Source organism: Microtus ochrogaster, linkage group LG1 (genome assembly GCF_000317375.1).
Source record: "Microtus ochrogaster isolate Prairie Vole_2 linkage group LG1, MicOch1.0, whole genome shotgun sequence".
NCBI classification, from domain to species: domain Eukaryota; kingdom Metazoa; phylum Chordata; class Mammalia; order Rodentia; family Cricetidae; genus Microtus; species Microtus ochrogaster.
This window is the reverse complement of record NC_022027.1, coordinates 50,071,077-50,080,175: the sequence shown is the minus strand read 5'-3', so window position 1 is coordinate 50,080,175 and position 9,099 is coordinate 50,071,077.

Below are 9,099 nucleotides of genomic sequence, written 5' to 3'. Positions count from 1 at the left end.
GAATGACCACATTCACAAGGCAGTTAGTTCTGCTGCTCCCATGTTCCATGGCGATGGTGACCCCTAAACAGCACAAATCCTGGCTGTTCTGCCCGTGCAGAGAGACGAATATCTTCTTCCTTCAGAAGAATCTTCAGGGGCTTGGAGACAATTGGATGTAAATTCTAATCCCAATTTTGCCACTTAATTTTAGGCCACGGATCCGGTCACCCTAGTGCTCTAAACTTGAGTTTCTTTTCCTTTAGAATGGAAACAGTAGTGACAAAACCCAGTGACCTCAGTGTGTCCTGAGCTTAAACGTGAACACAGATTCAATGATTGATAGGAGTGGTCCCGGGCAGTGTTATCGCTTGTCTAAGGACACCACAGGAAAGATAATAATAATACAGACAGTGGATGCACAACAATCTTAAAAGCCAGCTCTGAAATACTCAGCGTAAAACCGAGATGCCCCCTCTCGCCAGCTTATTGTATCAAAGTGTTGTGGGGAGGCGGCAGCTTTGTTACTTGGCATATTTCTGGCCATTTGTAAAGAAAATACTCAACAGCTGCCTCTCCAGGAGGCAGATGGATGGGTGACATTTACAAATTGTGTTTTTCTGGTGGAGAAACTGAGGCACTAAGTGGTTGTTTGTTTTCCCTGACCTTCTGAAACCATGAAACATCGACTTTGAGATCACAGTTCACACTTATCTCCTGTCTCCAGCCGTGTGCCACAGAAAGGAGCTGCCCGTGGATGAGACGGCAAGGGTGAGGGGCTGTCTGGAAGGGAGGCCAGCTGAAGAGCCACGCTTTTGTGTTTGCTACAGATGGCCAACTGGTGGTGCTTCCCAGTGTGTCCCTCTCCACAGCCACCCACCCGCAATGACAGCTTTTCTCATCATCTTGTCTAATTAAACCACAAACAGAGAATGCCAGCTCTCTGCTTGCGTGACACCTCTGAATATTAAGTAGCTTTTATAATTAATTATTTTTGAAAGGCTTGATCCTTCATAATTAAATAAATCTCTGAGAATTAGTGGTAGATTACCATGGTGAATGGGCCGAGAAACATCCCGTACATCAACTTGACTGGGAGGGGACGCCTTTGCGCACAGTAGAACCTTTATTGATCTCTCTTCAATGATCTTCAGGCTCCAATATTAACACCACAATGTGTTCCTTCTTCTCTCTGTATTCTTGTGTACCCAAGTGGAACCGATTGTTTTTGTACAGGGTAGGATATAAAAATGCAGATTTGCTTAAATAACTCACTGCCCAGACGAGGCCGTCTGTGCAGGACACGGGGGTATGCCGACAGCAGCTGTCTGGCCATGCTGACTGTGGTGCTGTTCAGTAACGTTTGTGCCTTTCTGTGCTGGCAGTGGCATTGAGACCAGATAATGGATGCCAGCAAGACACGAACGCCAAAGACATGGGAAGAGCACCTAGGATCAGACAGCTGTGTTCTTGGGAGAGCGTGGGGGAAGTGTACAGAGCCAGCTCCTCAAATCCTAGGGAACTGCCCTGAAGGCATTTTCTGCTCTGCTGGGGTCCTGGGGCTGGGAAGCAGCTAGAGCTGTCTCTGCGTGACTGTGGGCGCACAGATCCAAGGCGCGTGGTTTGGCATGCCGGACAGAGGCAGTCTAAAACCAGCCCGTTTGGGTCTAGGCTACTGCTATTTAAACTGACAGTGCAGGTTTAACCATAAATAGCTCGAAGGGTGGACTCCAGATGCGATTTGTGGGAACAAAGGGAAATGGGGGGTCGTGCTTCTGCTTATGGTTAGTATTATTCCCTGTCCTGCTCTGGCCTTGTCTCCATCCCGACCTTTCCCTGAGTTTATGTTCTTTGAGTTGGAATTCTCATTTGGTCGTGTTAGGATTGTGTTCTGTAAGCGTCAGCTTTGAGAGCAGTGGAAACATACTACAGAAACTCTCAGGTAAGCAGTATAGAAGTTTTGATCTGGGCAATGCCTTGGGAATTCTGGGACAGTCACGGGAGGAGTCTCAGGTCTTAAAGACTCGGGCAAGAATCTCTGGTTTCTCTCAAGGCCTCGACTTTTTAAGGAGTGTTGACTGGCTTGGGAACTCAGGGGTGAGGCTGGCAGCTGTAGGGGTGGCTGTCATCACTGACAATTCTTTCACGTAGAATGGCGCACTCTGTACGCTGTCTTTTGACATAGTGGTTGTGGGTAATAGTAGATACCATATGTGTATGGTTCATTAGGAAAGAGAGTGACTAAAATTCCCTCTTTCCCATCACTGTTACTGTCCCCCAAAGGAGCCATCACCGTTACTCATGTTCATAAACCCTCTTAGAGGCTTCTACACACACGAACATAGCAGCGTCTCTGAAGCATTTCCTCCATTTCAAGCACAATACCATCGCATCATTCATTGTTCTGCATCTTGTGCCTTGTCTTTACTTCATGCTGTAGCGATCCAGTGTGTATGGCTGTTATTACCTCATTTTACAATTAGGATGCAGTTCTAGCCGAGTAACCTGCTCAGGGCTATGTCATTGGATGGTGGAGCTGGGATCGTCGTGACTGTCTAACCCCATCAGCGAAGATCTTCATCACCAGGCTTACTGCCTGGCTCCAGCTGGCAGCAGCCCTCCTGGCTTCCCGCTGATCTGCAAACGTTCTCTGGGGGCTGGGTGTCATACTGACTCCCATCCACAGACTCCGGGAGAAATGAGGTGAAACTTGGCCAGCTCCTCATCAGCTGACATTCCTTCCTTCATGCTGAAATCACTTTGAGATCTGTGGCCAAACACATGTAACCTAGAATTTACCATGTTGTCCATTCTTCATAAGTTATTTTTACTTTATGTGTATGGGTATTTTCTCTGCCTATATGTCTGGTGCTCCTGAAGGCCAGAAGAGGGCGCTGAATCTTCTGGATCTAGAGTTATTGATGCTTGTGAGTTGCAATGGGGGTGCTCGGAATTGAACTGATGTCCTCTGCAGGAGTAGAAAACGCTCTTACAGCTGAGCTATCTCTCCAGCTCTATGTCACCCATTTTAACTGTGTACTGTAGTGTTACATTTACATTCTAGAAAAAAAAAAACCAAACTCCAAACTCCAGGACTGTTTTCATCTCAGTTTATGAATTTCTTTTTTACATTAATTTATTTTTCATTCTTTGACGATCTCAGACATGTGTATAATTAACTTCAGTCCCCCTCAGCCCGCTTATCTTCCCTCATCCTCCTGCAGAAATGGTTAGTCTCCCCCAATGTCCCCTCTTACTTCATGTCTCATGTGTATGTCCCTCTGAGTTTAACTAGGTTGCTGCATGAGCATGGGTTTGAGGTTATTTATCAGATCACGGGAAACTTACCAGTGGTTATGCCACTGAAGAAAGTGACACTCCTTCCCGGCTACCGTTGGTATCTGCTTTGTTACAGGTGATCCCGACAGGTATGTGAGTTAATGAGAAAAAGAGGGATGGGGCCAGGTGTCGGGAGAAACCATGTAGGGGATGTGTTACAGCATGGAGCTGCAAAGACAGCCTGACTTATCAGGAAGCCAGGCTATGCTTAGAGCCTCAGTAGGACAGCTCTAGAGGCTGGAGCTGCAACAGGACAGCTCAGCTCTGGAGGATACAGCGACAATAGGACAACTCTGGAGGCCGGAGCCACAATAGGACAGCTCCTGATTTATCAAGAAGCCGGGCAGGCTGTCTGAAGCTGGGGTACAGCGGGGGAATGGACTCCCTGCAGGATATAGCAATCCTGCTCTTCTCCTGGAGAACCGTTACAACTGAGCTCTGCTCTGTTCCCTTAAGGGAATGTCCTAGCAGAGCCATCCCCTTCTTCTCTGGCCCAGGATGCTACTTCCTTTGCTAACCCTGCAGAAATGCAGCGGCCTCCTCTAGCTCCTGTGAGAAGTTGCTACTTTTCCTGCTCAGCCTTGCTCAGCCCCCTTAGCGAGCATCTCAGCAAGGTTTTTCAGCTCAGTCCGAGCCAGGTTCTTCTGCTCTGCTTTGGTGAATGAAGACTGTCACCCAAGACTTTTCTTTGAGAGACTTATTTGGGAAGGAGGAATCTAGGAGAGTGGCTGCCTCTGCTAGGGAGGTGTAAATGCCAGCCTCTAAGTGAAGAGGCAGAGAGGCTTATATAGGGCTTCTTAGGGGCAGAGATTTCCCCAGGAAGAAGAGGGATTGGTTAGTTTTCCCTTACTCAGGGATTGGTCAGTTTAGCTGCTCAGGGGCAGAACTGGCTTTGACTTCATGGCCAAACTGTGTTTCTTTCACTGGTCCTTTTTAGCCTTGTGACTCTTATTTTAGGACCAGGGCATATTTCTTTCGTTGGCTCTGATTCTAGGGACAAAGTGTGTTTCTTTGGCACTGGTTTCAGAGTCAGGGCATGTTTTTGTGGTCCTGGGTTTAGGGATAAATATGTCTCTTTCCCTGAGTCAGGTCTCAAATCCAGGGTGTGTTTCTTTCACTGGCTCTGGGTTCAGAGTCAGGGTGCTCAGAGGTTGGTTGGTTTCCTGCTCTAGTTGTTCCTTTTGCCCTATAGACCCTGCAAGGATGCCCCTTGAGGGAGGGGGCAAGAAGGCGTGGAGTCAACCACATGGACTCTGGGATTCAGGCCAAAGCAAAAGCCGACTCCTTTATTGAGGGCATGGCCAGTCTCTTATACCCCCTCACAGGACCCAGGGGTGGCGCCAATCTGGACTGCTGTGTTGTCTCTCTCTCATTGGCCCAGGTCATCGTGACATCAATGGTCTCCAGGCCTCACGGCAGACTTCTGGTTGGCTCATAAGGAAGTTACTGCTGCACATGCTCCACCGGCCCCATTGGCTGTTAGCCTCCTTCTGCATAATGAAAAGAGCATTTTCCTCCTTTGGTTTCAGCTGCTGAGCCTCTGGGCACCGGCACCAGCTCCAGAGAGCCCAGATGCACAGCAACCTCCCTATCACTATGCCGTGTCACCTTGACACCCACAGTTCCAAGACACGTTCTCTTTCCCCCCATCCACTGTTCAAGTCCTTGACTAGCAGAAGGTTTGGAAATGCTTCTGATCTTCTGGGCCAGCAGCTAGGCCCTCTCAGTGGAGATCTCCGCCATGGACTGTCAGGTTTATGTCAGTCCGCCTGCGCTTAGCAGTCCTTTCCTGAAGTATTAGCCCATGAATCTGGACTAAGGTGTTTCTTTCCCTCTTGTCCTGAGAAGGGACATTGTGTCAGATTATTCTCATTGTAATACTGGGAGCATCCTCTCTGCTGCTCTACAGACATGCCTCTTTCTTCCTGCCCAGACAACGTATTCCTAGTGACTGTGTGACACACACACACACACACACACACACACACACACACACACATTCCAATGATAATAATACCACAGTTGAAAATCTACATATTCCTTCCAATTGATTTAGAATAAATTATTAAGTTTGGAAGATTAATGCCATCAAAACAAAGACATACCTTTCTATCACTGCCCCCAGCATTCCTCACAGTTCAGAGCCCTTCATAGTTCTCTAGTCTGGGTAGTATAAAGTGAACATGAATGTATGGCAAATACTTATTGAAGGACTCCAAATGTACATAGAAAATGTTATTCAAGATCCTGGTTTCAGCTCAGGTGTATAGCACTTGCTTAGCATGTACGTGGCCATGGATTTGATGCCCCGTATACATCCCAGTACACGATGTCACACAGCCACACACATGTAAGACCTAAACGGACGCTATAAAATCCCACCTAAATAATGTAATAAATTTGGCTCACATCTAGACTTCAAAAAAAGGATTCATTAGCCAAGCATGGTGGCACATGCCTTTAATCCCAGCACTCAGGAGGCAGAGGCAGGTGGACCTCTGTGAGTTTGAGGCCAGCCTGGTCTACAACAAGTTCTGGAACAGCCAGGCCCATGCAGACAATTAATACTGACACTGGACAAGGCCACACAGGGAGCTTGGCTTTTAGAGTGTAATACTGACCTTGGACAAGGCCACACAGGGAAGTTGACTGTTTTATAGACAGTGAACTACATCTGAACTCCAGCCAGACTCATTGCTGTTCTGTAGGGCTCATGGACTTTCAACTAGCCAGCCCTTCTGCCAGTGAGGCAGAGCAGGCTGTCAATAAAATGATGGTGCCAAATGAATATGCAGGCGGCCCCCGCATCTCAATGTACCAACTGATCCCTGTTCGTGCCTTTCCGCTCACATGGTGGCATTCTAGGAAGAATCTAAGCATATTTCCCTGTTCCGATCGATTCCTTCTCCCACAAGTGAGAAGAGCAATTCATCCAGGATGTGATTACCACCCCTAGCAAGCAACGGCTGACAAAGCATCGCGCTGAAAACGTATCTTCCATTTCATTTAACAGAGGCTTAACCATCCATGATAGACTTACGGGACATCTCGGGAAAAGACAATGGATTCATCCCAAGAATCTTTCATGTTGCTCTGGTGTTGGGGCTTTGTGAGCATCCTGTATCCTTCATTCTGAGGGCTGTGTCTCTCTGTTGCGCTGTCCATGGTCCTCATGAACGGACCCAGGGGCTTGCAGTTCATTTATCCCCCTTCTAGGCTTTCCTGTCTGGCTACAAGGCCCAAAGGACTTGAACACCTGTCATCCTGACCTCACAGAGAGCCAGGCAGCTTTGCCCTGCATCCACCTGGAACTTCCTGCCAACCTCAGGACCGGGAGCTGTTTTACATCTCTACAGCTCTGGCAGGACCATTCACACTTAACTAGGTGAAGGATGAAAGCAGGGAGCTAGGAGTCCCCGAGGGTCCTGTCTGCTGATTCCTGAATATTTTACCGAGTCTCTCTGATAACTCTGGGCTGTGTATCACATCTCTGTAGAGTTGTCAAGCCTAACAGAGCTGCCCCCAGCTTTATCTGACCTCTCTGGGGTGCCCCTTTTAGAAGACAGACAGCTTCATGCAGCCTGGCTTATGAGCCTTTGCTGGAAATGCTTTGTCAGAGCCCCAGCGGGGTAAGGCTGACCCTTGGTACCAATCCTCCTGTAGCTTCAGGATCTGCATCTGCCAGAATCTACAACTTCCTCAGACAGCCCTATGTGGGAAGGCAATACACTGATTTGCTCATACTCATCTTTCTTTCTTTTTAAAAAATATTTATTTATTTATTATGTATATAGTATTCTGTCTGCTTGTATGCCTGAAGGCCAGAAGAGGGCACCAGACCTCATTACAGATGGTTGTGAGCCACCATGTGGTTGCTGGGAATTGAACTCAGGACCTTTGGAAGAACAGGCAATGCGCTTAACCGCTGAGCCATCTCTTCAGCCCCACACTCATGTTTCTTATGTAATAGGGGTTCAGCAAATCCTACTTAAAGAAGGACTGAAGAAGCTACCTTCATTTAAAAAGATGCAAATATTTTCAATTTGAACTTAGGGGGCAAATGATTAGAATAAAACATAAAATCTATTTCCGTTCTTTTTTAGCTCACAGTAATTCCTGTAATTATCAAGAAATATTACCTATTGTTACAGTTTACAGATGAAATGTCCCACAGAGACCACATCCTAAGGCCTATGGTACTCTGGGGAGGTTTGCAGCATTTGGGAGATGAAACCTGGTGGGAGGAAGTGAGGCCACAGAAAAAGCTCCTTTGAAAGAGACACGGGAAACTTTTCCCTTCTCTGTCTCTACTTCCTGGCCACCATGAGATGAGCAGTCATCACCGGCTACACACTCAGCCACAGTGCTCTGCCTCACTGAGACCCAAAGCAATAAAACCACTTGACCCTGGACAGAAACCTTTAAAACCATGAACTGAAACAAAATATCCTCTTTTAAGTCTTATCCTGGGTACTTTAAAAGAGCAGAATGCACTTCAAGATGGGACAAGCCCAGTGAACTTTGGACGTGGTCTCTGTATGGCTGTGTGGAGGAAAGATGGGTGGAAAAGACGTGGCCAGAGCAGAAGCACTGGCATCTGTGCACAGCTGAGAACCTGGAAGGATTTTCTTACGTGAATCTCAGCAATCTTATGATGCAGATGTAAAGTCACTAGCTGTCTTACATGAAAGAGATGAATGTGCCATGCAGCTAAAGCTCACACAACAAGCATGTGGCACAGAGGAAAATGATACCCAGGTCTTTTGACCACAACGCATGCTCTTTTCACAACCCCTTCCTGGAACAGTGGTTGCCGCAGCCCTTCTGAAGGTGAGAACTCATCAGCCAGGTTTCTGGCTTTGGATTGCCCGACAGCAGGAGCTTGTGGAGTGTGTTTACTTTCCATGCCGTTTTGTCTTCGTGTTTGTTCAAGATGATTTCTCTAGCTTATCACCTTTTATTTGTCCAAATTCCTGAATGCATATTGAAATTTTAGCTCCTGAGAGATTATTGAAATGAACAATCATCTTTCCTGTAAATATAGGTCAGAGCTACAATGTGGAGAGATCTGAAGCATGTTCAGATTTGCTTTGATTCTGTCCCTATTCTTTCTATTTTTCTTGATGCTTTATACCTGGGAGGTAGAGTTTAAATTTTGATATAATTTTATGGATGTGACAAGGAGTAGAGGGAGCGTCTCATGGACCTGCTGAACATGCTACTTTATATTTTAAGGTTCTCTATATTCTGAGTTTTGTTTTGTTTCTGCTGGAAGAAGGACCTTGAAAGTGGACTTCCTCAATAACCAACTCTCCATAATATTTACAACCTCAATTTCACAGCTCTGAACATCTTTATTTTTTTCATAAGCATGATGCAAATTTGTTTAGTGGAATTGCCAGTTCTAAACCTGGGTGAGACGATTTCTGGTTTTATCTCATTTCATCTGGCAATTTTTCTACCGAAGTATTTAGTGCAGGTGCTACCCAAATCTCATTTCAGTGATTACCTAATGTGTGATAGTGGAGTTCAGAATTCTGAAATGCATCCAGCTCAAGGCATTCAGTAGCAGACTGTGGACCAGCGCTCAGGGAGCAAAGGAGAAGCTGTGTGAACCGTCCAGTGCGCTGGGGAATCAGTGCGGCTGACGGCCTCATTATCCATGACACTGGAACCTTCATGATGGAAGGCAGCACACACTGTTGAGTGCACACACGCTCATGGTAGCACACTGTTGAGTGCACACACACTCATGGTAGCACACACTGTTGAGTGCACACA